Source organism: Passer domesticus, chromosome 2, assembly GCF_036417665.1.
Source record: "Passer domesticus isolate bPasDom1 chromosome 2, bPasDom1.hap1, whole genome shotgun sequence".
Taxonomy (NCBI): domain Eukaryota; kingdom Metazoa; phylum Chordata; class Aves; order Passeriformes; family Passeridae; genus Passer; species Passer domesticus.
The window spans coordinates 16,822,504-16,848,882 of NC_087475.1; the positions used below are offsets into that span (position 1 = coordinate 16,822,504).

General features: G+C 44.4%; 1 long non-coding RNA gene across 1 annotated transcript in view; it reads right to left on the reverse strand.

Moving 5' to 3' along the window:
• The window catches only part of LOC135293426 (uncharacterized), an 82,207-nt gene extending 56,084 nt beyond the window's left edge, over window positions 1–26,123 (reverse strand). Inside the window, exon 1 of the long non-coding RNA XR_010355552.1 lies at window positions 25,735–26,123. This is a non-coding gene — a long non-coding RNA (uncharacterized LOC135293426). The remainder of the gene's footprint in view (window positions 1–25,734) is intronic.
• Window positions 26,124–26,379: the final 256 nt, after the last annotated feature.

Consider the following 26,379-nt stretch of genomic DNA (forward strand, 5'->3'; position numbering starts at 1 on the left):
GCTCAGTGTGTATTAAATAACTACAACAGAAGGAGACAGGATTTGTTTTGATGAATAGTGAGTAGAACAAATGAAAGATTCACTTTCTAGTGAGAACTATCCACTGACTGGTGTTAGAATTATGGAAAAAATGGGGGAAAATGTAGAAGTGAGACATTTGTGATACTTCCTTGACATTTTGCTTTGAGTTTTAGAAGAAATTGTTTCAATGCATATTTTTGAGAGGATGTTTTTATTCTAAAATTTACCTGAATTGAGAATAATGAAAAAACAATCATATTATCCGGAACCAAAGTGTGGGTTTTTTCTTTTTTTTTTTTTTTAATTTAGTTACTAAACTATTGAAAAAATAATCCATTCAGGTAAGGCTGAGCAAAATCAAGGCTGATAAGAGGCCTGATAATGTGACTGCAATTCAGTCATGTTCCTGTCTGGCATATAAAATGTTTTCAGGAAATTAAAACCTCCATAATAGTGTAAATGGAATATTGCCTCTCTGTACTCTCCTCCTCTAACATTTATTTTTCATTTTATCTTTGCTTGTCCTTGTCTCACTTTTCATCTTGTGTGGGATTCTTTTATAAAAGACATTTTGTTCCCAGGCAGAAAGCACAAGGCAGGTGAGAAGCAGCATCCAAGAGAAAATGCAGTGCTGCACTATAGCAAATTCACCAGGATCAAGTTGGCTGTAGTTTTCTTAGCTAGCGAAGTGCATCTGTCCAGAAAGTAAATGCAACTCCCTGAGGCTTTGATATAACCTCTACCTTTACTTCCAGAGCAGAGGAATTCAAGAGGCAAAAATCAAGACGGGCCCACTTGTATTTTCCCATCCCAGTTATGCATCTCTGCACATCAAACTTCCCAACTATTTCCATGACAACAGATTACAGACTGACACTTTTTTCCTCCATTGGCAGTGAATTTATAAACCAGGGCTTTATGAAGTATCATTGTTAAGAGATGCATCAGGATGGGAGAGACACGCCATGCGTTTCTGAAATAACTCACACGCGGCTGTCAGGAGTGCTGGGGTGCTCTGTGCAACACCATGGTCAGCATTCACACATTAATATCTCTGCTCATGCTGGAGCCCCAGGAAGGGGTGAGCAGATCCAGCGTGCCGTCTTGTTTTTCTGCTCTTGTAGTTTTATTGCTTTCCTTTAGCTGCTAGCTGTTGTCACCAAACCAATTAAAAGTTTACTTATCACCCCTGGATAGGGAACATGTGGGTACTCCCCTCCCTTCCCAATGCTGGGATGTGGGGTAGGCTGTGGGGATCATCTCCAGCCCCATCCCAGCAGCAGAGTTTACAGAGTTTACAGCCTCTTCCCCTGTGGCTCTCCCACTGATGCACGCTGGGTGCTGGGCTGACATGTGCGTGTCTTGGGGCTGCTCCAGAATCCAAATTATTCCCAGAGCTCCTTTCTCGCTCTTGCCACCATGAGCATGGAATTATAGAATATCCTTACTTGGAAGGGACTCATAAGGACCACCAAAGTCCTGGCCCTGCACAGCTTGTCCCCAAGAGCCACACCATGTTCCTGAGGGCATTGTCCAAAAGCTTCTTGAACTCTGTCAGGCTTGGTGCTGTGACAACCTGCCTGGAGAGCCTGTTCTAATGTCCAGCCACCTTCTGGGTGAAAAACCTTCTCCTGATATGTGACCTAAACTTCCCCTGACACAGCTTCATGCTGTTCCTTTGTGTCCCATCACTGGTCACCAGAGAGGAGATCAGTACCTGAGGCAAGCAGGAGGCAAAGAGCAGCAAGCAAATAAGGAGCAGCAGCTGGAAATCAGCCCCAAAGACCCGCAGTGAGCCGAGCTGTGGCCCTGACAGCAAAGTCCCATCGTGGCCCAGGAGAGCCCCAGGATGTGGGAAGCCCAGAGATGGAAGGATCAAGATGCCATTAGTCCAGCACATTTCCATCAGGCCCCTTGGTTCCAGCTCACCTATGCAGAAAAACAGTTCAAAGCATGAAGAGAGGGTTCAACAGACCCTGGGAGAAAATTACCTCCTCTAAAAGCCCTGGGTTGATTTGTAGTTCAGCAAGTTTATAAGAATGATTGTTCAAAGCAGAAGGAAAGGTTAACGTGCAAATGCTTCACCTCTGAAAACTAGGGTACAGCTCCTGATTATGTCACAAGTAAAAAATTAGATTTTTTCCAATATGGAGAAATATTAATAAGACCTTTAACGAGTCCATAAAAACATTAGGATAGCTTTAGTCACTTTCATTTAGTAACTATTAGGCTTGTACATTTTCTTAATGGAAGTACAGAGCAAGAAAAGTGCTTCCTTATGAAGAAAAACGAGGAAATGGCTGCTAAAAGTGGAATATTCAAGATGTGAAAATGTGGCTGGGTCCTCCATCCACGTGAAGAAATGTGAAGGAGAGTCAGGGGAGAGTGAACTGCCAGGTGAGGGAGACTTGAAGAGGGGGGCACAGCTGAGACATGTCCATGACACTTTGGGGGAATTACTGGATGTTTCTGCATTACAATTTTTTCTTTGGAAAGTGACAAACTTCACCAATGTAAGGAAACCCCATTTTTGTAGGATTTTCTCTTGCCAATGAATGTGTATTACCTTTTCTAGCTCTACTTCTATCAGATTACATTAATGTTAGTAATGTCTTCAGAATCAATTAAGAGACAAAGGTAAAAATCTTACTGCTAAAATCAAAGGCTTGTTGTTTTTTTTTTAATACTGCCACAACTTTTTTTGGAAAGAGTACCTTAAGTCCATAAATACCACACTAATGGAGATCCTTTAAACTGATTTTTGCAGTTTTCCTCCTCCTTAAAATTCTGTCTAAAGTACATTAAACAATGCTGACTAATAAGTGGGGATGCAGTCCCTGTGTTGACACAGCACGCATCTGCATGGCTGTTGATTGCTATTTGCCTGACCCCCTCTCCTCCTGCTGTCCCTGCTAGCTGCAAACCTGTTCAGCAGAAAGGCTGCATGAAGCATTTCTGAGCCTTATCCAGTCTCCTGAAGCAGCCCTTACAACTCACTCCCCATGCAAAGAGGGGCATGGGCAAGCCAAGGCTGTCTGCCGCAGGAGCCAGGAGCAAAGCCCTGCACTCCTGGGACAATTCGGGTGCCAGCAGGGAGTACCCAGGCTGTCCAGGGCCCCTGGACATCCATCTGGGAGGACAACACAAGAAGAAACATGATCTAGGGGCAAACCACCAGACCCCTAGCAGTTCAACAACACAGAAGGAGGAAATATCATCAGCTCTCTTTCTTGTACCTTAGGAAGGATACTGACAGCGTTTCACAGCACTCTGGAGACACATTGACATTTCCAGACCTGCTATCCTATTGTCACCTGAGCCCTTTCCACAGGGCACCAGGTGCTTTTGCTAAGCACTGCTGTTGGGTCTGAGCTATATATCCATAGCAGAGGTGCCTGCCACTTTTGGGGCATTTTCCAAGCCCAAAGCCTCCCTCAGAGGCCCAGTCAAACACGGGGAGCTGCACAGTGCCCAGGAAACACAGCTCATCCCATGACAGCCATGACAGAGCCATGAGCTCCATGGTCAGGGTTGGAGGGCTGTTCACGGCAGACAAGGAGGGATCAGTGACTCTTATGAAAGTAAGAACAAAAGCAAGAGCAGAACCAGTCAAGACCACCGAGGTGGGTCCCTGCTGCTGCTCCCCAGCACAGCTATCCCTGTTCTCTGAGCACCTCAGTTCAGCTGCCCCCAGCCACAGGTCCCAGTGCCCTCTGGCTCAGCCTGCCAGAGGGACAGGAATGGGGTGCACTGCATGACAGAGGGGACTGTGCTCAAGGCAAAAAAGGGCACAGAAGGTGACACAGCTGCTCTGAGCAGGCAGGCACTTTCTGGGGTCAGTCACACCAAGCAAGTGTACATGTGCTGGTGTGTCCTGTGGTGTCAGACACTATCCATGGCAGTGCCAGCCCCAGCATGCAGGAGCCAGCAGCATCCAGCAGCAGCAAGAGCATCTCACATCCCACAGAGCTCTCAACTCATGTGCACATCTCCTAGAAAAAGCTGCAGCTTCACTGGAAAGGCTGACCAGCCTCTCCCTCCCAAACATTCACTGTTTCCAGCCATTACAGCAGTTATTCAAGTAACAGGAGTGGTAGCACAGACCTTCAGCCCTGCACAACACCCCAGCTGAGACTGTAGTGCTATGTGTAACCCGGGATACTATGGAAGCCACATTTCTGTATCAAATCACATTTTCTGCACATATCCAGGAATGAGAGATATTACATCCCTGCATGTATTTACAGTGCTCTCCCTTCATTACACTCAGTCCCTGGGAATTAGCGGTGTGGGCTGCCTAAAGAGCAGGGTACAACAGTTCATTGCTGCTTTTGCCTGTGGCTCATGCTTTCAGAGCTGACCTTGCCCCATTCAGTCCAACAGAAATGGGTGGGAGGGTGTCCAGCAAGACCTGTGAGCAAACACCCAGCTCTGCCAACACTTTCCATGGGTCCTGACTTCACAGAGGGGGCAGACCCTGGCACTGGGCACTGCCAGAGGCACTCAGCTCAGGTGTGCTACTTGCTGTACAACAAAGCCACCCTTGCTTCCTCACACTGGCTGCAGAGGTCACATTAGTGTGTAAGACCCTGCCATGTTCAAGACTCCAACCATCTCAACCTGCCTCCCCTTGCAGCACCCTCTGCCATCTCCAGACAGCCCAGAACCCTGTGCCAAGGATGGCAGGCAGTGAGGCACTCAGGCCTTGCAAAGTGCAGCACCTGCAGATCTATTAAACTTTGGCCCTGGGTCCACGCAGAGAGGTGGGATAAGCTCAGCATGCTGCAAACAATTACAGGGAGGTGGAGGAGAGACAAGCACTGCTCGGCTCTGTAGCAGTCAGCAAGCAGATGGCTCTCTCAGCTTGCTTCGAAACAGAGCTCCAAGGCACGAAGGAACGCCAAAACCCATCCACTTTTCTGAGAGCTGGGCTCTGGAAACCTGTGCTTTATGCACTACTGTAGTATAAGTCTTAGACTTGCTCACTTTCCCACTTCCAGACCCCTAAGCAGAGCTGAGGCAGGTCCCTGCAGCCCCCTGTACCCCTCTGGTACACAGAGCCCAGCTAACACATCCCATCTGCAGCAGTGAATCAGCAAAATCCATCAGTATTTCCCAGCAGGACTTTGGCACCTGCTCACAGAGTGAGTTGACAGCCGAACCTGTTATTCCCCACTGCAGTAATAATAAGCTTGCGTTTTCACAATGCTTTTCAGTGGAAAGTTTCCCAAAGCATTTCACAAACAGCATGAAGCATAGAAAAAGGGATTGTTCCTGCCAAAACCTGAAGCACAGCCATTCTGTTCTGGAAAACAGCAACCGCTAAATAATGGAGAGAAACAACACAGAGCTTTTTAGGAAGCAAAAACAAATGGCTGGAGGAGAGTAGAAAGACATCCTGGAAACTTAGCTACTATTAATTAAAAAAATAAAACCAACAAACTGTGTATATGTCACTGTCTCGGCTTTAATTTTCATTTCAGAAGGCTTCCTTTTATTATTTGTGTGCCAGTCATAACCAGGCTCCTGTTTCTTTGGAACACAATCAGAGATCCAGTTTCTGCCTTTATTGAAAATAATCCCAACGTTGAAGAACATTTAGATCACTTAGATGTCCTCCAGTCAGCAGAACAGGCAGGGTCTGACAAAGGTAGAGAAGCGGGTTGCTGGGGTAATTTCAGAAACCATAGCAATTATCTTGAGGGAAATCTCAAAGGCACAGCAGGGATTGGGTCCAGGTTAAGGTCTCTGGTGGTAGGTCTCCACATCAGAGCTGGGTGCCTAAATTTCCATTAGTGAAGATCCAGAGGGGGTGGGGAGCAGTGTGCATCATGGTAGAGGAGACAGCATGGGCAGCTCAGATGAATTCCTCTCCAGATTAGGCACTAGAGTTTAAACTTGGATAGCTTGTGGCAGTTTGGACTCCCTGGGATGTCCAGAGTGTTCAGATGAGGCTGACATAGGAGACACGGCCAAGGGTGCCCTTTGGGAGTGGCAGCAGGACCTCATGCATCTCAGGGGACATGGGACAGCCCTGTTTACCAAACTCTCTCCCTCCTTGGATCCCTCCCACCTGCAGTGGGAGTGCAGAAGCCTCATGCCCACACAGATACCGAGGAGTGCACACCTACAGTTCACTGCTTTTTGCTCAGTCTTCTGGCCCTCAGAGCTACTACAGCCAGAAACAGAAGGACCTCAGAGCACTACATGAAAGGCCCTGTCAGCAGGAAAGGGCAAGGAATATCCATACTTCAAAAGCTCATGTGTGCTTGACAGCTTAAACTGCAAGTAGATAACCACAATGGTCTGACACACACTCGGTGCCCAGAGAACAGGGACACCGATGAGACACAGTGGAACAGAAACTGCTGAAATTACTGCTGGGTTTGCAAGCAGCGCCTTCAAATCTAGCAGAAAGCATTCAATCAGCCTATCATTATACATTTTCCAGTGAATTTAATTTCAATAGGATCTCACTGCACCTTGTAGGGATTGTTGATTTTTTTTTTTCTCTTTTTAGGAAGAAATGCTGCACCTGGATCTGTAACACTGTAGGAAGAGCCATGTGAGAACACATATTGAATGCATTTTTGCATTTCCTAGAGATTATCAGACTATGGTTATCAAATCATGGGTTATGATTTAATTACTTTTCATTATCTCAAACCTGAGAAACCTATTCCTCAAAAGACTCAACAAAAAAAAATTGTTAAAAAATTACTATCCTCTGTAAGCATGTCTATAAGCCCTTCTGAAAGAAATCCCTTGGACAACCCTGTGCTACAAAAAGAACAAATTTTATTGTTCAAGAAAAAAGCAGCATTATTTTTCTGAAATAAAATTCCAAGTTCCATTCAGAGGCAGGAGCTCTATCCTGAAATGCAGAAGGGGGTTCCCATACTTTTGTGTACGTTTTTCTTATTTCAACAAGACCTCGCCTTTAATACTGCACTAGATAAAGCACCTGGGAAAAGCTGTTTAATTACTGACAAAATGTCAGAGTACATTTCTACAAAACAAAGAGATTTACAATGAAATGTGTTCTATCTTTTATTTAAAATTCTTTATTAACATGTTCAAATATTTAAACTAATCCCGGGGAAGAAGGGGAACAGAGATTAGATACCAAATTAATTGATTGCCTTAAAACAAAGACTGCACTGAAAAAAATCCCCATCACGTGCTGCTTTGTATGTCTGCTTAACTTGTGCAAATAATTGCAGATGCAAGTAATTGGCCTAAAACACTGCCAGCCAGTAGCAAAGTGGAAGAGCAGGATCCCTCAGAGATACTGGTTTGAGATGACATCTCTTTTGCAAACTGCCTGTTTTTCATTTTGTAGAATCATACGAAGGTAGGCTTATCTTAAATCTCAGGAGGTCAGCTAATTTTAATCCATCCTCCTGTCCTCAGGCTGGAGTGAATATCCATTACTGAGAGATATGTGTCTTGTGTAGCCCTAAACCACTCCACAGTCAGTCTCAGTAGCCCCTGCCAATTCTTAACAATCATTACATTTAACCTAAATCTCTCATGTTGCAACTTAAGCTGATAATTCCTTATCTTGCCTTTGGTCATGTTGAAGAAATGAGCAATATCCTACTTACAGCAAGTTTATACACATTTTAAGACATTCCTGTCTTTTCTTCAGTACTAATTTTCAGGAAACAAATTACTCAGTCCTTCCCTCCTTCCCTTTCATCCATCCTTCCCTTTCAGCCATCCATCTATCCACCCACCCACCCATGCAGAAATTCCCAGATGTCTCACAACTTTCTTTTTTGCTCTTTCTTTGCTCTGTAATGTATCTACCTTTCTTTACCTGAATCTCCCAGGCCTGGAAACAGCTGAGGTCTTGCCACAGTCAGGTAGAAAGCTATTATGGTCTCTTCTGTCATGTGCTAACAAGACACAGGACAGGGGTTGTTGCAGAGAAAGAGCATCACTTGCTAATGCTCAGATTACTTATCAATAATTCAATTTGTTTTCATTTGCTATAGAATCTGCAGGTTTCTCCTTCAGGTGTGATATTTTTCATTGCCTTTTTTTTCAGTGTTATCTATTGATTTAAAGTAAGTTTGTTAACCAGATATGCATCTCCTTTTCAAGGGCACCATTTAGCTCATGTCTCCCTAGTATTCCTGTAAGTGTAGCATGTAGAAATACAGGAAAAGCTGTAAAATTGACATCTACTGCAGGTATTGTGCATTTGCTTTGCCAGCCACCCTGCCAAAGAAAGCTATCAGGTGGCTTTCATGTGGTACATTTTGAAGAGAGGTAGGATGGCTTGCCATTAATCCCCTACTTTTCCTCTATTCTAGCATCATCAAGTGCTCCAAAGGAAAACTATGTGTGTTGGCTTTAAGGGCACTCATGAACAGTGATGAAGAGCTGGGTTTGTTAAGCCCTTGTTCTCCATCAGCAAGGTCAAGGATCTTAATGCTGTTTTCCTACGCCCAGGATAGACACTGCCACGTTGAGGCTCTTGGCTGCTTTGGAGGAGAGGCTGGCTGTTGTTTTCCTTCAGAGACAGTCCATCATGCACTCCTAACTCCATGGTAACAGAAAGGTCAGGACTGGGCAAGGCACAGTGAGGTCAGACATCTTCCCTCTGTGCTAGCTGGAAGAAACGTGTATGTCCCTCTTTTTTCTCTCCATTCAGTGTATGTCTGGCTGCCCACCCTGCATCTCTAGTGTTTCCCTTATAAATCCTTTGCTCACCTTGCAGGAACAGCCTGGTTCCTGCTGGGTGGCTGAAGGTGCCCACTGCTTAGCATCTAGATGCCTGAGGTACTTTATAGTACTACAGAGCCCTGCATAACACAAACACTTGTTTGATAATCTTGTGAGTGCCTTGAAAAAATTAATTCTGGAAATGAAAAAGTGTAAAAAAACTTAATCCAGAAGCATAGGAATACAATGATGCTTTGGCAAAGAATCACACAAGCACATCTAGGAAAAGCAAAGTCCTAGGCAAGATTAATATTTGCATGTTGTGTACCTAGTGCAATGTCGAATGGTTTACAGTGTTTTGACTCTGGAGGATTTTTGTAAAAAATAGGTCTTTAAAAAGTAATTCCTGAGGAGAGTCTGCTGGGTTATCCATGTCTCTTTGTGCTGAGTTTTGAAGCCTTCGACCTTGCAAGAATATCAAAATTTGGGTGTATCTGTATCTGAGATGGCAGCTATAATGAATATCAGGAAGCAATTTTACATCTTTTGGGAGGGGTGGAAATGGTAAAATGAGTCTTTAGCTCAAGTGTCTAAGGAAAAGTATAATTCCTTTATCACCTTCTCAAGGTCAGTGTAATCCCCAGAGTTTTCATCTTAACCCATTAAATTTCAAATTAAGTTTTCTTTGGTTTTGATTTTAAAATCCACTCTCTAAGGAAGAAAACATTCACCAAGTACTCAAAACCAGAGGCAAGCACTGAAGTAGAGCTTTCTATTGCAGTCTTATAGGACTCAAATCTGTTTTCTATTAAATTCAAGCAGGAATTGAATCAGGATCATACAAAATAAAGGACTGTGAATTGTGGTTTTTTCAGTGTCGTCAAGCAGCTTGGCTTTAGCAGGCTCAAGGGCAGTGTTTGCTTGCACTGTGGTGGTGAGGCATTAGATGGAAGAGCTGTGGCCTTGCTGCTCTAGCAGGGCAGGGGATTAGCCCACCCAGCCCATTAGGCAGGAGATGTATATTTCAAATGAACTTTCCCATCACCTGCCTTCTTCCCCTCCCCTGAAGCAGATAACCATTTAAGCATAAAAAATAATGTAAGGGAGAGAGAAACATTATGATTTAACCCCTGGAGGCACATCCCTTCCCATATGGTATAAAGTGCCTTGGCAGTCACTTAGACCAAATACCCACTAAAAACAGGCCATGTGAATCCTACTCTTTGTGCTTTCTTTTTCATTTCCAATTAAAAACCTGATGGGATTCCACAGGCTGATAAATTGTAATGGATCCTTTCCACCACCTCCATAGGCTCAAGACAGACCAACCCATCCAATTCAGTTGGCACTCAACACCTTGAACTGAAGCCACCAGACAGTTGCTCTTTGTAGACCCCAGTGGGGTTTAGGATTGTACCTCCTGAGTGCTAGAGGTGATTTGCCTTTCCAGAGAGCCTGCAGAAGCAAAGATGTGATAGTGGGAGTAGTGCCTGGGATATGAGAGCCCAAGGTTCAGGGCCTCGCTTCACTTGATTCAAACAAGAGACTTGAAACAAAGGATGCATCTGTGCTGTGCTGTGGAGAGCCCCTGCCCAACAGGATCTGCCTTACTGCCAGAAGGGGCAGGTTTCACACCTGTGTCAATACAAAGCTGCACCCAAACTGCTGGCCCTGCTGGGCAGCAGGGCTTGCCAAGGTAGGCACATCAAACAAGCTTGTGTTTGTGAGAAAGGTGTGCCCATGGCAGCATTTCAGACTGACATGGTCTGACTGATCCTCGTCAAAGGGTCTAAAAGGCAGCAAGAAGCTCCACTCTTATCTAACCATTAGTGTTTGCTACCAGCTGAGATGCCATAGGGACAGTAGGACCCCAGCTGGTGGCCCAGAAGAGCACAGGTCACCACAGATGTGTTGCCACATCTGCCAGTTTCATGTGGATGAAACTTCTTTAGACACCCATGGTTAGGGAACTGTACCAAGCCCTGATTGACTGCAAATGGTGCCTTTACTATCCAGCTCACTTAGACCTGTGTGACAATTTCAAACTAATCACACCCACTGGCTCCATAGGTACTTTGGATTAGCCCCTTCAGGTTGGCTTTGGTACACTCTATAGCTAACTCCATCATATCAGCTAGAAATTGTCTCTGTCTCCCAGACCATTGCCCTGAACCAGCTCTTGGCTGTTCTGGAGCCCCTCCACAGTTTGGGCAGAAATTCCACCTCAGAAGTGGCAGATTGCACCTCTAGAACTTTTGTTTCAACAAAGCAACGTGTTGGAAAAACTAACATCTGGGTGCTCCTGAAGATCTTTGAGAATGACACTGATTTTTCAGACATTACTGCCCATGCTGAGATTGCTGTCAGGACCAGACCTCCATCCCTCAATTGCTCCCTTCACCATGTTGTTTTGGAAGGACACAGGAGCTGGCTAAAGGCCCTGGGTTCAGTCTTTTCAGCAGCCCCTTGGCATCTCCTGTGGGTAGGGTGGGCAGAGATGCTGGCTGCTTCAGTGGACACGGGCTTCCTGGAGAACTGAGAGGGGGGATTCAGCAGAGCACACAGCCAAGGGATGTGTTTGAATGAGAGCTGCTCAGAAGGAATGATGCTCATACTGACATCCTTCCTAAAACTCCCAAGGAGTTTGCATTGTGCTTTTGGCTGTAACCTCAGCGTTAACGTTGTTGTCTGCTAATGAACTGTATCTTTCTTAGTGTTGCAGATGCCCAGATATGTAAGGCTGATCCTTGAACTGCTCCTGGATGAATAGGTTGATAAGTGGTTACTTCCTTAGCACTTTACATTCCTTGGAAACCAATTACTTTTATTTCAGAAGCTGTGAATCCTAGAAAGCCTGTCCCTAGCTCAAAATGTAGCTGAAAGCATAAGTACTCTAAATTAGGAGCATGATCTAATTGATTAATTTTACAAAAATATGATTTCCAGTATGAAGCAGAGTTTCATTGCTTTGACTGCTTTAAAGCATGAGTGTTTCCTTTTTAACATTGCTACTCAATAAATATTCTTTTTAATGAATTCCACTGATGTCTTGTGCATTGCTAAAATTTTATCTCACTACACTGAGACATTTTTGCTTTTCTCCTTGAGAGGTTTACATGGCTGTTCAAGATACTTGATCATCAAGAAGGGTGATTTGGGAGGCCTGATCTAATGGACAGGGCACAAGCCTGGGACAGTAAAGATCCACGTGCTAATCTCCATTCTGTGACCTTGGGCAAATCATTTCACCTTCCTGCATTTCTCTCCTACCTTTTATCTTTCTTTAACACTCTTAATTAAGCCAGAGTGCTACAGATAATACTGATAATAACCAATACTTCCCTTTCATGAAATAGACATGCTCCTCTTAAAATGCCATAGAGGTTGGACTGTGGTGAATGTGTGCAATTACTTTTAGTGAAGACAGTGGCTATTGCACACAACCTCCCTGGATTCACATGAGCATCTGGATTAATTATATCCTGTCTTCAGTAATCCTCTGGAGAATTAAAATAATGAAGGGTAAATACCTTTTATTAATACAATTATGGAGTGTAATATGAAAAAAGCTGAATGCATCATACATTTCACTAACTACTTAATGGAGGACACAAGCAGAACAAACACCCTGTCCTCGGACATGCTCCATGCTGGGTTTCAGCTGATGGACCTTCTGGCAGGGAGGCAGAGCTGCCAAGCATCCCAGGCCACCAGCAGGAGACACGACCTGGTAGTAAGAGATGGCCCTGTGATAGTGAGAACGTGCTCTGGGAGCTGTGTGCCAGGAGAGGCTGTCCCTCTCTTGCTCCGATGCTGCAGATGACAGGACTGGGGTCCGTGAAGTCTCCACAAGCAGCCACAGCAGGCTGCATATTTTGGAGGAAAGGAGGCAGCTGCCAAGCTGCTGGGCCACTATTCAAAGGCCAAGGATGCGTCTGTGAAAGTCACTCAGCCGTGATTAGGAAAGCAAAACTTTCAACAGAAAATAATATCCTAGTTAAGCACTCTTAGCGCCTAAAGTAAACAGTGACATCTTTGTATTGAAAAAAAAAAAAAATCAGCAGGAGAAATTTAACCTGCAAAAGCCATCTGGATGCACACAGTGGAAAATGGATCATGACAGTCTGAGCGCGAGAGGATGTGATGAAAGGGAAATCTGCCTTCAAACAGATAAAGTAGATAAAATGCAAAAAAATCCAGAGCCCTCCTAATGCAGCACCAGTGTGTTCAGCTGAAGATCACAGCAGAGGGGCACTCAAGCCCCCGGAGCCCCCCAGCAATGTTAATGCAGCCTCCTGCAGAACCACACCAAGAGTGGTCAGGGTGGTCTCTCCCCAGCGCCAGCTCTCAGACAGACAACACACAATGCATGGCTATTCCTTGGGAATAGCTGCAGGAGCACTTTAGGGAGCCGCTTACTTAGGGCATTATTACACAGGGAAGAACTGGGAAAGACGAGGCTGTGTCTTTCCAAAAGGCTCTGGAGCAGAGGGACAGCACTGCCCCCTGTCCGGAGCCCACTCTGCCCTGCTCTCAGTCAGGGAATACACGCTTCACTAGGATGTATGGCTTACAGTATTTTAAGGAATAGCTAGAATTTCACCTTCAATGAATCCTTAGGACATAATAAGTTTTTCAGATTACAAAATTGGCTCTGTCTGCTTCTCATCCTCCTGGTAGAAAGAGAAAAATTAATGTATTTTGCAAATTGGTGGGGAGTGTCTTTCTTTTCTCTCTCTCAGCTTGTTTTTTGCTAGAGCTTGAAGCCATGCAAAGTGAGAAGTACACAATTACTATCTAAAGGGGCAATTGAACAAGAGGGTTAGGCTAGACAAACTTAGAGGTACTGTGAAACCTTGTCTGTCCCATGATCCTGTGAAGAAATGCACAGTCCTGCTGTCAAATAAATCAAACAACTTTGCTATTCCTGCGTCAGTGAAGCACATCAGAAACCTACTCCAGTCATCTCTGGGGAAAATGTGGTGTATCTCTACCAAGGAACCTGTTGTACTGTCTTTATTTTTTGGCCTCCTATTAGCTGAGCAGGAATTAAGGGAAAAGGAATTAGCTTCAAACCAAATTGGTCTTAAATTCTTTATAAGGGAATCACACAGACCTTCAAAGTAATGCAGACATGTCAAGCTTCAGCCATTGCAATGCATGCAAATATTTTATACCCTGAGTACTGCATGTAGCAATGGGACTTCTGGCTTTTATTTTTTAAGAAGCACATGTTCCTCCATCACCGCATTGTTACAAACCCTCCACGTCCATGTAATTTTTATTTTCCGCTCAATTAAGTAAAACGTATTCCCCAGCAAAATATTCAGAGTGTTTGGCCTGATAACTCCTCACAGAGGCAATCACAGCCTTCTGAGATGGGGGAGGAGGGTGTGCGTGCACGGCTTCGTCTCCCTCTGCAGCAGACAGGCCTGCCTGGTGCTACTCCTCAGCTGTCTGCTTCCCAGCCCACGCCTGGGCATCCAGCCCCTTCCAGCCATCCCTCCTGGTCTCTGTAGCTGTTCAACATGAAATTTCCAGGTATCTCACTCTCTAAATGCCCGAGGTCGACATGACCCTCAGGGGCAAGAACCTTCCCTGCTGGGAAGGTAATGCATGTTCACACACTATCATTTTCTTCCTTCGCCTGTGCTGCTATCCTCATCAAACACACAAGCACACACACAGACACACACATATGTGAAGCTTTTAAAAGCAAAGTCAAGAATGAGCTCTGCATTTCTGTCAAACAACATAAAATACCCCTGGTTTAAAAAACTATCAGAGTTATTATTAAATGGAACTGCATATGCATCAAGGAACAACTAAGGTACCCAAATAATCCTAATGCTTAACCTGCTGAGAGTCAACCATCTCTGATTTTGTGTAGAGACCGCTGAAAATATACACCACAAAACACTAGGTCTGTTTTTGTTTACCTATATACATGAATATATATGTCTAGTTTACAGTACTAAATGTAGTGCTTCGTAGCCATGCCAACCTTTGTATTTTTAATGTAAGTACTATAATTTTATTATCTGGACCCATGAGATCTGTACACAGGAGAGCAGAGCTGGTGATAGGTCTAATGGCACAGGGTAATTCCCAGGAACAGGCCAGGTGCTTGGCAGACTGGAGCAGCAGATGAGGAGGAGGAGAAAGTAGTACCTGCCTCCTGGGGGATGGGTATGAGGCTTTAAGCCACTGTCTGGCCTCATGAACAAATGCCATGAGTCCATGCTGCCTCGTAATGTTTCTGAATTCTCCAACAACCTCCACCTTTTCGATCAGAGCAACCAGAGCACGGCAAACTGCACATACAGCTTCAATGAGGCTGTGTCTGAAACATTTTTCAGAGTCAAGACAGCAGTGGCAGAGAGAACAGATCCAAAACGACAGAGGAGATAAAGAAAAGGAATCTGAAGGGTAAGAGTGAGGTAACAGCATATCAGAGACTCAGGTTCAAACCCTTCGTATTCTTCCATATGAATGAGGTGTCAGGTCTGCAGTCATCTGCCCCTGTGCCTGAGGCCAAAGGCACCTCCTGCCTTCATTGCTAACCCCCACAAAGACATTTTGGCCATGTGCTGTGGTGACAAAGTCCTCCTGCTCTGGTGCTATAGAGTGTTAGCTATGCCCAGAGGTCCAGGTTCTTGGACCCCATGTTGTAAATGGGGGTCCAAGAACCCATTCTACCACTATGCAGCAGGTCTCACACAGCTCACTGCCTGTGCAGCCTCACATAGCTGAAGTGAAAGCACACAGAAAGATTTTATACCAAAGACACAAGAGGAGCAGACCGTGTCAACGGAAGGCTGGTGTGTGCATTACAGCAGTACCTGTACCTTCCACTGTGCAGGTACACAGCTGGTGCCTGCAGGAACAGGCTTTGGGCTCTCTGATGACCATTTCTTACCCAGGTTTGCCTTACTGAAGAAAGACCAAAACGTCCCTCTTCTCTTTCCTAGCTCAGCACCAACTGAGCTCTGCCCACTGCACCTCCAAACCTTGGCCTCATATGCCATTTAAGACTCCATGTGGTCACATTCTCTATTTCCAGGGTTCCTTCTATTACTCCAGGCTCACAAATCTTTTGTCTGACAAGAAATATAAAAAGGCATTTCTGACATCACCCTGTGGGCAGTGCTGGGGCATCAGAGAGGGTCTGACATGAGGCTTGTCCATAACTGTGTTTTCCTGGGAGGCTCAATCATCCTTTCAGGTGCAGGGGATCAGTGTACTTGTGGTGGTCCCTGAGTGGCACATGCCATCTCTTGGGGAATTCACAGTCCACAGTGAACAAATGTAGTCAGCCTTGTCCATGCTGCCTCTAGCTCACCTCTGTGCCTCTCTGCAGTACCACTGTAGCACTGTCCACAGCTGCTCCAACACCTTAACACCACAGACTGATCATCACAAGGCACAACACCCTTCACAACTCATACAGAAGCATCACCTTGCAACAGACCCCTATCTCAGTGGGGAAGCTGAGAGATACCAACAAATTGTGTTGGGTGTGTGTGCCACAGCCCTTGCTGAATGTACTGGGGCCATTTCCCTTCCAACCAATTTTTCCATGGGTAATTTCTGTGACATCCTGGACAGGGTTCAAAGAGCTGCAAGTGGGTGCAAGCCCTGCTACAAACTGACAGGAGCAAAATTTCTGAGTCCCGATCCTCTTGTCCATCTGCGTTAGGTACTTCAGTGAAATAGGGTTACACAGGACGTGATTAAGAGGAGTCACAGGCTCTTGGTGGATTTCATTGCAGTGCTCTGCATTCAGCCTCTGCTGAATCACCTTCCACGCTGCCCCTGACAGGTTCCCTCTGGCAGATAAGACCCTTACTTGGCCTCATGGTGAACAGGAGTCTACTGTGACTGTCAGAAATATCATTACCATTGAAAAATTTGGTAAGTGCCACCTTCAGGCAAGTGCAACAGAATGTCAGCGAGTGTTTTCCATACTCAGATCTGCTTCTCAAAAATGACATATAATGCTCAGATAACAGGCCCTAAGATATGCCACATAGCCAGAACATGTGTGTTGAACTCTGGTATTTTGGAGTCACTGGGATATAGTGAGTAACACCAGAGTAGTAAGGTAGATGTTTAACCTAACACTCACATCAAAATAATTATGGATTCTAGATTTGGGGATTTTCCATACCCAAACTGGTAAGGCAAAATTCATGCCAGCTTCAAAGACACTTCAAAGATACTCTTGTGACTTACATTCAATCAGTTTGTCAACAAGTTGTCCCCTGGCAAGCCACTCATAGATATGGCAGTGCTTTCAGGATATGTCTCGTGAAAAAAGAAATAGCCTCTGTCAGTAGGAACAAAGAAATGTGTTGAACCTCTTGTTTGTTCCTCTGACTTCACAGAATATTCTGAATTGAAAAGGACCCACAAGGATAATCAAGTCCAACTCTAAAGTGGATGGGGATCAAACACATGATCGTGGTGTTATTTCCACAATGCTCTGACCAACTGAGATGATTTCAGTCTACCCTGCTTTCTGCTGTTTTTGCTGAGCAAAAGGTCTGGACCACCTGAGGGCAATACTGGCAGGCCCCATGGAGGAAAAGAAACAGAAAGATACCCCTAAATATGTGCCCAAAAGCAGATGCTGATACCTATCATCAGTAAGTCATTTCTATCTAAACCCCAGAGGCCTGAAGACACACAACACAGCAAATGTGAAAACTACTGTCTTGCTCAGTAAAATTCATGTCTGCTGGAAAAGGAGGCCTCAAGCAGCCGGTATAAATTGCAGCAGCCCTCACGACCTGCATCAGCTCACACCAGGGAATAAAGCCAAAGCAGCTCGGCGTGAATCTTCCCCAAGATACGCTCCATTGCTTTTCACTCGCCAGCAAGAACCAGGACATAACTGTTTTGTTATCTGTCATTATCTGTTTTCATGTTCTCACAAGCAAATGGGTAATATTCCCTCAGCAGGTAGCACTCTGCAAGGCTGGCCCTGGGAACAGATGAGTGTATTCATGGCAGGGACCTTTGCATTGAAACTGAACCCAGTGGGTCTCTGTGGCACTGGGCTGCAAAGGCAGGCAAACAAACAGCAAAGGGGGCAGTGAGGTTACGCCAAACATACACTGTGCAGTTGATTTCCAGATCTGGTTCACTGTCTGCACTAGCAAAGAACAAAGGAGGAGAAAGACTTAAAATATGATGCATGATAAAAATATTTCTCAGTGGGATGATTTTAAAAGTTTTCTGTTAGACATCATCTGTTCTTTAAGCCTTGAATAATGTTTCATTTTCAGAATTTATATCACAAATAATAACCACATATTGTTTCTTTTAGAAGTATCTGTGCAGGTCTTCAAATAGTTGGCTATGAGTTTGATCAAAGAATATTGTACTGTATTCCCAAAAAATACTGTTGGGAGATCGCTCTCCCAACCAAGGCCTCAAGAAATAAGAGGATAATAACACTACACATTGGCCCTTAGTGCTCCCCCTCAACAAACCCAGCTACTTCCCAGCACAGGCTTCTTTTTTGGTAGCTGGCAAAGTTCACTCCAGCAACTTGTGCAGCATTTCCTGCTGTCCCTTTGCCACTTTCTCAAGAAAACTGGGATGGAACAAAATAGCTTTTGAGGCCAGAGTCAATTACCATCCCCAGATACTTTACATTCAACATGCCATCTGTGTTTTGTTTTCTTGTTAAGAGGGTTTTGTAACATTTTTTATTATCTACTGTAACTAGAAACAACAGCAGGAAATCAAGTAGTGCAAAGCAAGTATAGCGAGTGATTTGGCTTTGCAATCACTGGCCATCAATCCTTACTTGAAACCTCTCCCCTGCAAGCCTTTTCCATCCTCTCTTGCACATGTACCTACAAGAGAGAGAGGGTGAAAGTGTGGGGTAAAAGCATGCATATGGAAGAAGGGCAGGAGATGGCTAAAAATACTCCCCAAAAATAAGGCATAGTAGGGTTTGATGTTGCAGATATCATTTGCAAACAGCATGCAAACTAGTTAGCTCATTTCTAATTTTTCTGAGAGGGACACTAACTTTTTTGCATCTTTGGTCAACCCAAAAGATTATCCGACTATCCAATTTACTCGGTCCTGTGCTTCCAGCAATTTGATTAACAGCTTTATTGATTAATAGTGATTAGTTTAACCAATGGACTTAACCTCAGAATTAATGTGTGGTCAGTAATTTAAGTGACTTGTAAAAAAAAGTAATCCTGATTGCTGTCTTGCAGCCCATTTTCCATTAAATCTTTCTTTTAATTTGTAACCTTCTGCTTTGTGTAAAAACTCACCATCTCATGTAACTCGTTTCAGTGTTTGGACTACTCTGTATACACTAAGTGGAGGAAAAAAGGAGGAAGGAACATGGATTATGATGTCCTAGTGTAGGGTTATTGTAAAATTGCACTCGGTGCATGCCAGGGAATAGGAAATTTCATTTTCAAGGGCTCCCTGGGGGGCGGAGATAAACTACAAAAGTCACAACTTGTCATAATTAAACACTCATGCCCATTACACACAAAGGAAATTATGCACATTTATCTAGGTCATTGAAACATTCATATGGCAATACTACACAGGAACGTCCATTCATATCCTGTAAGAATTTAGTGAAAGTGTTCTCCCAGAAGCAATGCAAGGCTGTCTCTGATGAAGGTGCTGTAATAGCATGGAGGAGGCGGGGGAAGGGATGGGAATGGTTAATGTATTTCCAGAAGGAATGCAAAAATACTTAAATGGGTATACCTACCATTCCTTCTTGGCCAAGTAAAGCATAAATACGTTAATTGGATAAGCTTTCCCTATCATTATTCTATATGGTTATCAAGCAATAGCAATGGAAGTGGTTTTAAAAGTGATAAACAGCAAGTGTTATGGTGCTTGGAAGTCAGCTGGTTCATCTAGTGAAATTTGGTGTACTGGAAGTTGGTAGCTCTGAAAATATCTCCCACCTCTTCTCTCAGATTTGTATTTATTTTGAGTATCTACTTTCTGTGGAATGTGTGTGTGGGTTTACAAATAAGAAAATATTTTTCTACAGATATTGCTGTAGTCATCCATATTCCCTTTATTCTTGTAATCTCCTCAATGGTAAACTCTAGTAATTTTGCCTGCCCTCCGGTACTTCCCAAAAGTCAAAAATATGTTTTTCCCCATTAAAAACCCAGCAAGAATTGTTAGAAACAGCCCTGATGAGTTTGGCTCTAGCATCTCCTGGGAAATTAATGGCCAGGTGTCACTAATGGCTCTCAGCTTTGTGTCAACACTCCAAGTTACTCTTAATCCCCAGGACAGGCTCTGCTCTTTATTGCTTAATTAGAACACAAACAGTTCTATGAAAATAACGCTGATGGTCTGACTCAAACTCACAAAAGAAGATAAAATGGAGGAGTTAAGGGTTAAAAAAAAATCCCAGAACTAACATGCAGCCATCTGTGTAAGTAGGTTTTGTTTTACGGCAAACACTGTTAATAGAAATGACTGATTTTTTTTTTTTTTTCAAAATCTGATCTTTTGCAGCTAAAAGACCTGCATTCATTTGCTTTTATTCCTAGATTATGGTTTATGCTCTTTGGACCACTGCCAAGTATGTGACAACCCTCGTGTGGGAAAGTGGCATGAATTTTAAGAATGAATGAGTAGTCTTCCAAGTGTTTGTGCCAGAAGCACCTCATTCACTAGTGGTGTTTGTTTTTTACTCATATAAGATGTTTTATTCATCCAGTCAAAGAAAAAAGTCTTACCATATAACCCCTGAAATTTGTGCATCTCAAAGAGTCACAAGGTAGAAGAACCCACAATTTTGATATTCCATCAAAATATTGGATAAAATTCTCACTCAATGTTCACAAGAAATCCATAACAAGCCATAAACCATTTTTTTAATTCAAAAGGACAGGAGTTTGTGATAACATCTGAGGTTATTTCACTTTCGTTTGCTTTCAAAATGCTTTTCAAGCTCTGACATGTACAATAGTTTGCTGCTTGAAGAAGTGTTCCATCCCCAGCTCCAGAAGTTGAAAGGTCTGTCTAAAGAAGAGTGTTCCTAAAAAGCCAAATCAATTTAACCATGAAAGTTTATTCTTCTAGATTCAAACTTTATTGTTGGAATGATCTAAGGATCATTTTTATGAATATGTATAGCTTTTTTTTTTTTTATATGGATAAAGCAATCCAAATTAAGCCCCGTGCTCTGTTTAAAATATGTGGCTTGCAATGTTTGTCTGACTGTAGAAGAAATTTCCAGACCTGAACTAGTAAGACCCATGTCTGGATGTAGATTCAAACACATGATTTTGCTTAAGACACTTTGTTCCAGCTGCCAAAGACAGAATTTTTATTCTTTAGCTATTTGTGAATCTGGATATACACCAGATACACTCCTACAGTAAAGCAGGAACACGACCTTTAGACTTTCACAGAAAACCAATGCTAAAACGCAATTCAAATGATTGTTTTACAATGCATTTAAAAAACCCTTTCTCTTCCAAATTAGCAGATAATTCTAGAGTAAGTCCCATTTCCTTCAAGAGGATGTTAGTGAAAATAAGCTGTTATTTTTTCGGTTTTCATTGATGTCTTGGAAAAATAAGAAAAGCAGTGATGCAGCCATCAGTATTTTGAATGCATTTGGAATATGTGCCATACCTATTAACAGTGCTATTATCCCTGTCTGCAGCTCTGCTGTGCTTCTGCTAAGCTGCCTCGGAAGGCTCACATACATACAATGCATCCTGTTTCTTCTAAGAAAAAAATCACTTAAGCTGACTTCTGCTAATCCCCCTGGCCACACAGAGTGGGCTCAGTCAGGCTGAGGAGCCAGTTTATAATCAGATCTATATTACCTCTTGCAAGATAGAAATTTAGCTTCACATTTGGAAAAGGTGAGAGGTGGGAGAAAATGTTGGAAGGTTTTCACAGCTATCCTGGTAACAAAATCTGTATGAGCTCCATATTGGAAATCACTGTAATAGCACAGAACATCTACTGAGCAATATTAGTTACTCTCTTTTTTCTGTCTGTGTGTGTAACACACAAGTACAAGTTTTAATAGCGCATATGCACTACAGACTTATGACTTTGTACATTCAAATTAATAGCTTTTGAGAGATGTGTTGCTTCATTTTTTTCAGCCAGTACTAGTTTTAGCCTTTTTTAGCACAAGATATAAATTTTACATATTGTGAAATACGCCACACACTTGCACTATAAATTATTTCCCTAGGGTTTCCCTGGGGTAGAAAGGTTGATTTTAAGCAGATTATCTGTCCAAGCATGGCTGTGTGCGTTTGTCACTTGAGTGTTCAATTAACTGGAAACTCTTAATAGCCATGTAGGACCTGAAACTTTTGTTCAGTTTAGCCTGTTTGGCTACACTTCATATGCTGGCAAACAATTACTTTTTTGCACACATGGTACTATGTGAGGGAAATTTCCCCAAGTGAAGGAAAAAAAGTTAGGGCCCTCATTCTGTGCACTATATTGCCAACATTTGCTAAGTGTAGATGTGTTAGGTATCGATCTTGCAGGATATCTCCAAGGCAAAGTGAAGTTATGGATGCAGTGTGCCTTTATCTATGTATGCCTCACTGAATCTGCTTAGCCTGGGTAACAGGAGAACTGGAAGGATGGTGTACAGGAATAAGGACAGCTCAGCAACCCAAGTGCCCTTCCAAGACTCATTAGTGAGGCCTGAAGCCTCTGCACTGCATCTCTGCCATCTTGTACATTTTTATAAGCACACCTTCATCTTATTATGGAGACAAGCTCCTAGAAATTGAGTGTCTAGGAAATTTGTTTCTCTTCTAAGAGATAGGAAAAGGCCACTGCCTTCTTCTTGTCTTTCTTTTAAATGGATGGATGGATGGATGGATGGATGGATGGATGGATGGATGGATGGATGGATGGGATTTTCTGGAGGAAACGTGACAGAAATTGTCTTCAGGAAAGAAAGCATCAGGACAGGTAAGTAGTAAGAGCATAGTAGCCACCTGCAGGAAAGTTGCACCACATTCCAAGGGCCAAGGACAGAAACGCTGAGGGGTGACACCAAGGCAACTGAATTGGGATGCACCTGCAGGGTAGAGGCCACAAATGGGTAACATAACTCAGAAATGCAACACATGGGAAAGTGCAGAACTGTGCTCAAAACTGAGTGTAAGGCACTCCAGCTGAGACGCGTCAAGAGAGAGTGGCAAGGACTGAGGAAATAAGCAAAGAGGACAAACTTCGCCATAGCATTCTTCCCAGACTGTGAGGTGCAGTGCTCAAGGCAGCTGGGCCTGGAATGGCCCTGGGATGAGGCAGCAGCACTTCAGCACAGATCTGTGGGTTGCTGAAGAAGTAACTCCTGTGAGTCTGCTTTTCAATAGCGTTCCCTGAGAGTTAATGTGCACTTACAACGCATGTACTTACATATTTTCATACAGCATTGGTTGTTTAAGTTATATCTGCATAAAATGAGTGTTCAAAATACCGAACGGCTGTGTAACCAAGAGTTGAACAGACCTAAACACTTCATGAAATACTAACAAAATAGCTATAAATCTCAAGCTTAAAATGCCCTGCTCAATACACGCAGAATATTTAATCTTACTTTTTCCTCAGGATACACATCATTAACTGCTAATCAACTCAAGCTTCAGAAATCCCTGAGCACTCTTCTCAGTTTTCAAAAATGCAGGCACAAAACAAAGTACTTTTTATCCCACCCTCAGCAAGGGTAACGGGTCCCAGAGGTGTCCAGGTGCAGGCGACATCACCGTGCTGCACACCGTACCACACTGTGCTGGATGCACTTTGCCTGTGCTTCATAGACCTGACACAAAACCCTTCAGGGTGACAAACAGCACAAACACGGTGCTGCCCTGCAGTTAGGCAGTGCCTGAGAAGCTGAAGCCAGCAGAACTTGCCTGCTCCCAGAAAGTCTGGGCAGGCAGAGGCAGTTTCAGTGGGGCTGGCTGGGAGGGAGGCTGCTGGAGGGCTCGCTTTGCTGAGTGAGCTGAGCAGTGGCATCAGGCACAGAGCTTATCCCTGTTGCTGGAAGTCTTTATTTCCCTGTTGGAATGCAACCTGGGAATGGTCACCCTTTGTGCAGGGGCTGAGCTCAAGCACGCTCTCTGCAGTGCCCTTATTTGTAAGGGAGTGGTTGCTATTTAATTAGCCTGGCGGGATATGCTGTGCATTTCAACAGAATGAGAGAATGCTGCTTTGTTAAAATGCCTGCTTGCAGGTGCTAACAGGAGTAATTGGTGACTCCCCACAGCATAACATTTCTGCTGGGGAATTTCTGCCCCAGATCCTAGAGCCTCTCACATCCCTGAATAAGTGCACTGCAGCCTTGAATCTGCAGGCTTTTCCTCCAGAGCCTTCTCCTCATATCTGTAAATGGTTTGGGATATTTATGCAGAATAAACACAGAAACCAGGTTGCCTTCATTTGAGTTCATATTGTGTGCTAGTGAGCTTAGCCACTTCCTTCTGCTTCATCCTCTTTCTCCTGCTTTTTCTTCTCTGCCTTTTCATTCCACAACTATTATTGCAGGGGGCTGCTGATTAAGGTGAGGGCTCAGAAATCAAACCACAGCAGAGTCTACTCTACCTGGTGCAAGGAGCCCTGCTCTGTGTTGGAGATAGACAGACACAGGATTAGCTATGCAGGACAAACACATCCAGTGACTCTTGGGCTGGACTCCTGCCAGGCCCCGAATCAAGCCTGAAGGAATTGAGTTTCCACTGACCCCATAGTAAAAAATTCTGCCTACTGCCCCCATGATCTCAGATACCTCTCTGCCAGACTAACAATCAGAGTAGATGTCCCTCCCTACCCTTTGCCCATCATTCTGCCAGAGTGGTCTCAAATTCCTGGTGTCCCACCTGGTATAGCCATTTCCTAAATCCATAGGGAGGGTGATAATGCACTGCTAAGGGCACCTGCTCTGTCAGCAGCCTCTGGCCTCCAGACCAAGCACATTGCAACACCTTCTGCCCCCACTGCTCTGGGCTGGGCCTGTCTGCAGAAAAATGACTGAATCCACACTATGTGATACACTGAGCTGTTTATCACAATGTCCCCATGGCTATAGGCTCAAGTGAAGGAGCTAGGCTATCGACCCAGACATCTCTGCACAAAATACTCCCCTAGTAATGGTTGCCATGTTGCCCAGTGTGGAGGGGGAGCAGGTTTTGACGTAAGTTGGACCAAAAAAAATTAATGACCTGGATGATTAGTACCAGGTACTTGAACTGAACCTTTATCTGAAGAAGGAAGGCATGGAGGACTCTGGAGGGCTGTGCTAGTTCTGCTGAAGAGAGCTGCCTGGTGGTGTGCAGCTCATTTCTGTGTTGGTCTGAGCCTCCTCGCCGCAGGCTAGAGGACGTTACCATAGCTGGCTTTTATTTTTCCATTCTAGAGGGACCTTTTAATGAGAAGGCTTTGCCTCACAGATGTCCCCCTCCTTTGAGTCAGTCTGGTGTAAGAGAAATAAGGATATGGCCCAGAGGGACTAATCATATAAATAAGATTTTAGGATTCGACTCAAGTAATAAATGAAAGACTAGCAATTTGGTATTATGAAACCCCAGCTGCATGAACTCTCAACTTCAGCCTAGTGCCTGTGCCAGCTTCCAGCTGGCTATCAGAAATCATTTCCACTTCAGTGAGACCAATGTTGAAATGTCCCCTTTATCCTTTTCCAAACCATGCCCACACATTCTAGCTGTATTTATTTTTACTACAATTTGAGCAGAAAAGGTGGCCTGACATCACTCTAGGAGTCGTTCAGCATTCGTTTGAATGCTTCAAGACTGACGCCCGCCCTCCTTCCCACCCCACCAGGCTCAGAGTTCTGCCACAGCCTGTCCCCTCAGCCCTGACCCGCTCAGGCAAGCTGTGTGGGGGCACGGAGCCCAAAACATGAAAAAAAAGTGAAAACAGAAGGGAGGAAAAAAATAAAAAAAAAGGCTGTTTCACAGGTTTTTACCACAGTTTTGCCAAGGCTTGAGAGATATGGGTCTGGCTGGGCCTTCTCACCTTTGAGTGTGTTGCAGCTCATTCATCAGGAGTAGATGGCAGGCGGCCAGGGGTGGCTTTTGCTGAGTGGCGTTGGCTCACGTTCACCGGCTGGCCTGGGCTTTCCGGAGAGGGGGAATGAAATTCTCCACCACCCCGTCCTGCGAGCTCTGATCACGACATTTCAGCTTTCCTGCTGAGTGTGACTTGAAGCAAGGAAGGTGGTGCAGGAACCACCCTGCCGTGGCTCCATACCCCAGGCAAGTGCTGCTGGAAAGAGTTTTTTGTGGAAATTTCTGGGTGACAGCAGCTGCAGGACAGCTGCTCTGGAGGCGGCTGTACTTTGTGTGGGAACCATATCTCTGTAGGGTGTGGGTGTGATGCCTTGGGGAATCCCTTCAGGGTGGGCAGCTGGGCCACAACTCCCATGGCCACTGAGGGGGCTGCCCCTACACTGGGGCCCACTGTCACCACTGTTGGTCCTGTTGTAATTAATAATCATTTAATGTGGCCTTTGGTGGCCTTGGGGAGGCAATGCCATTATTGGGACGTGGGGAGATGTTGGTGGCCAGGGGATAGGGGGAGGCTCGCTCTGCAGACCCTCTTGCATGACAACTGGCAAGAGAGTGTGTCTGAGGGGAGCAGGGACTTTATTTTTAAACAAAA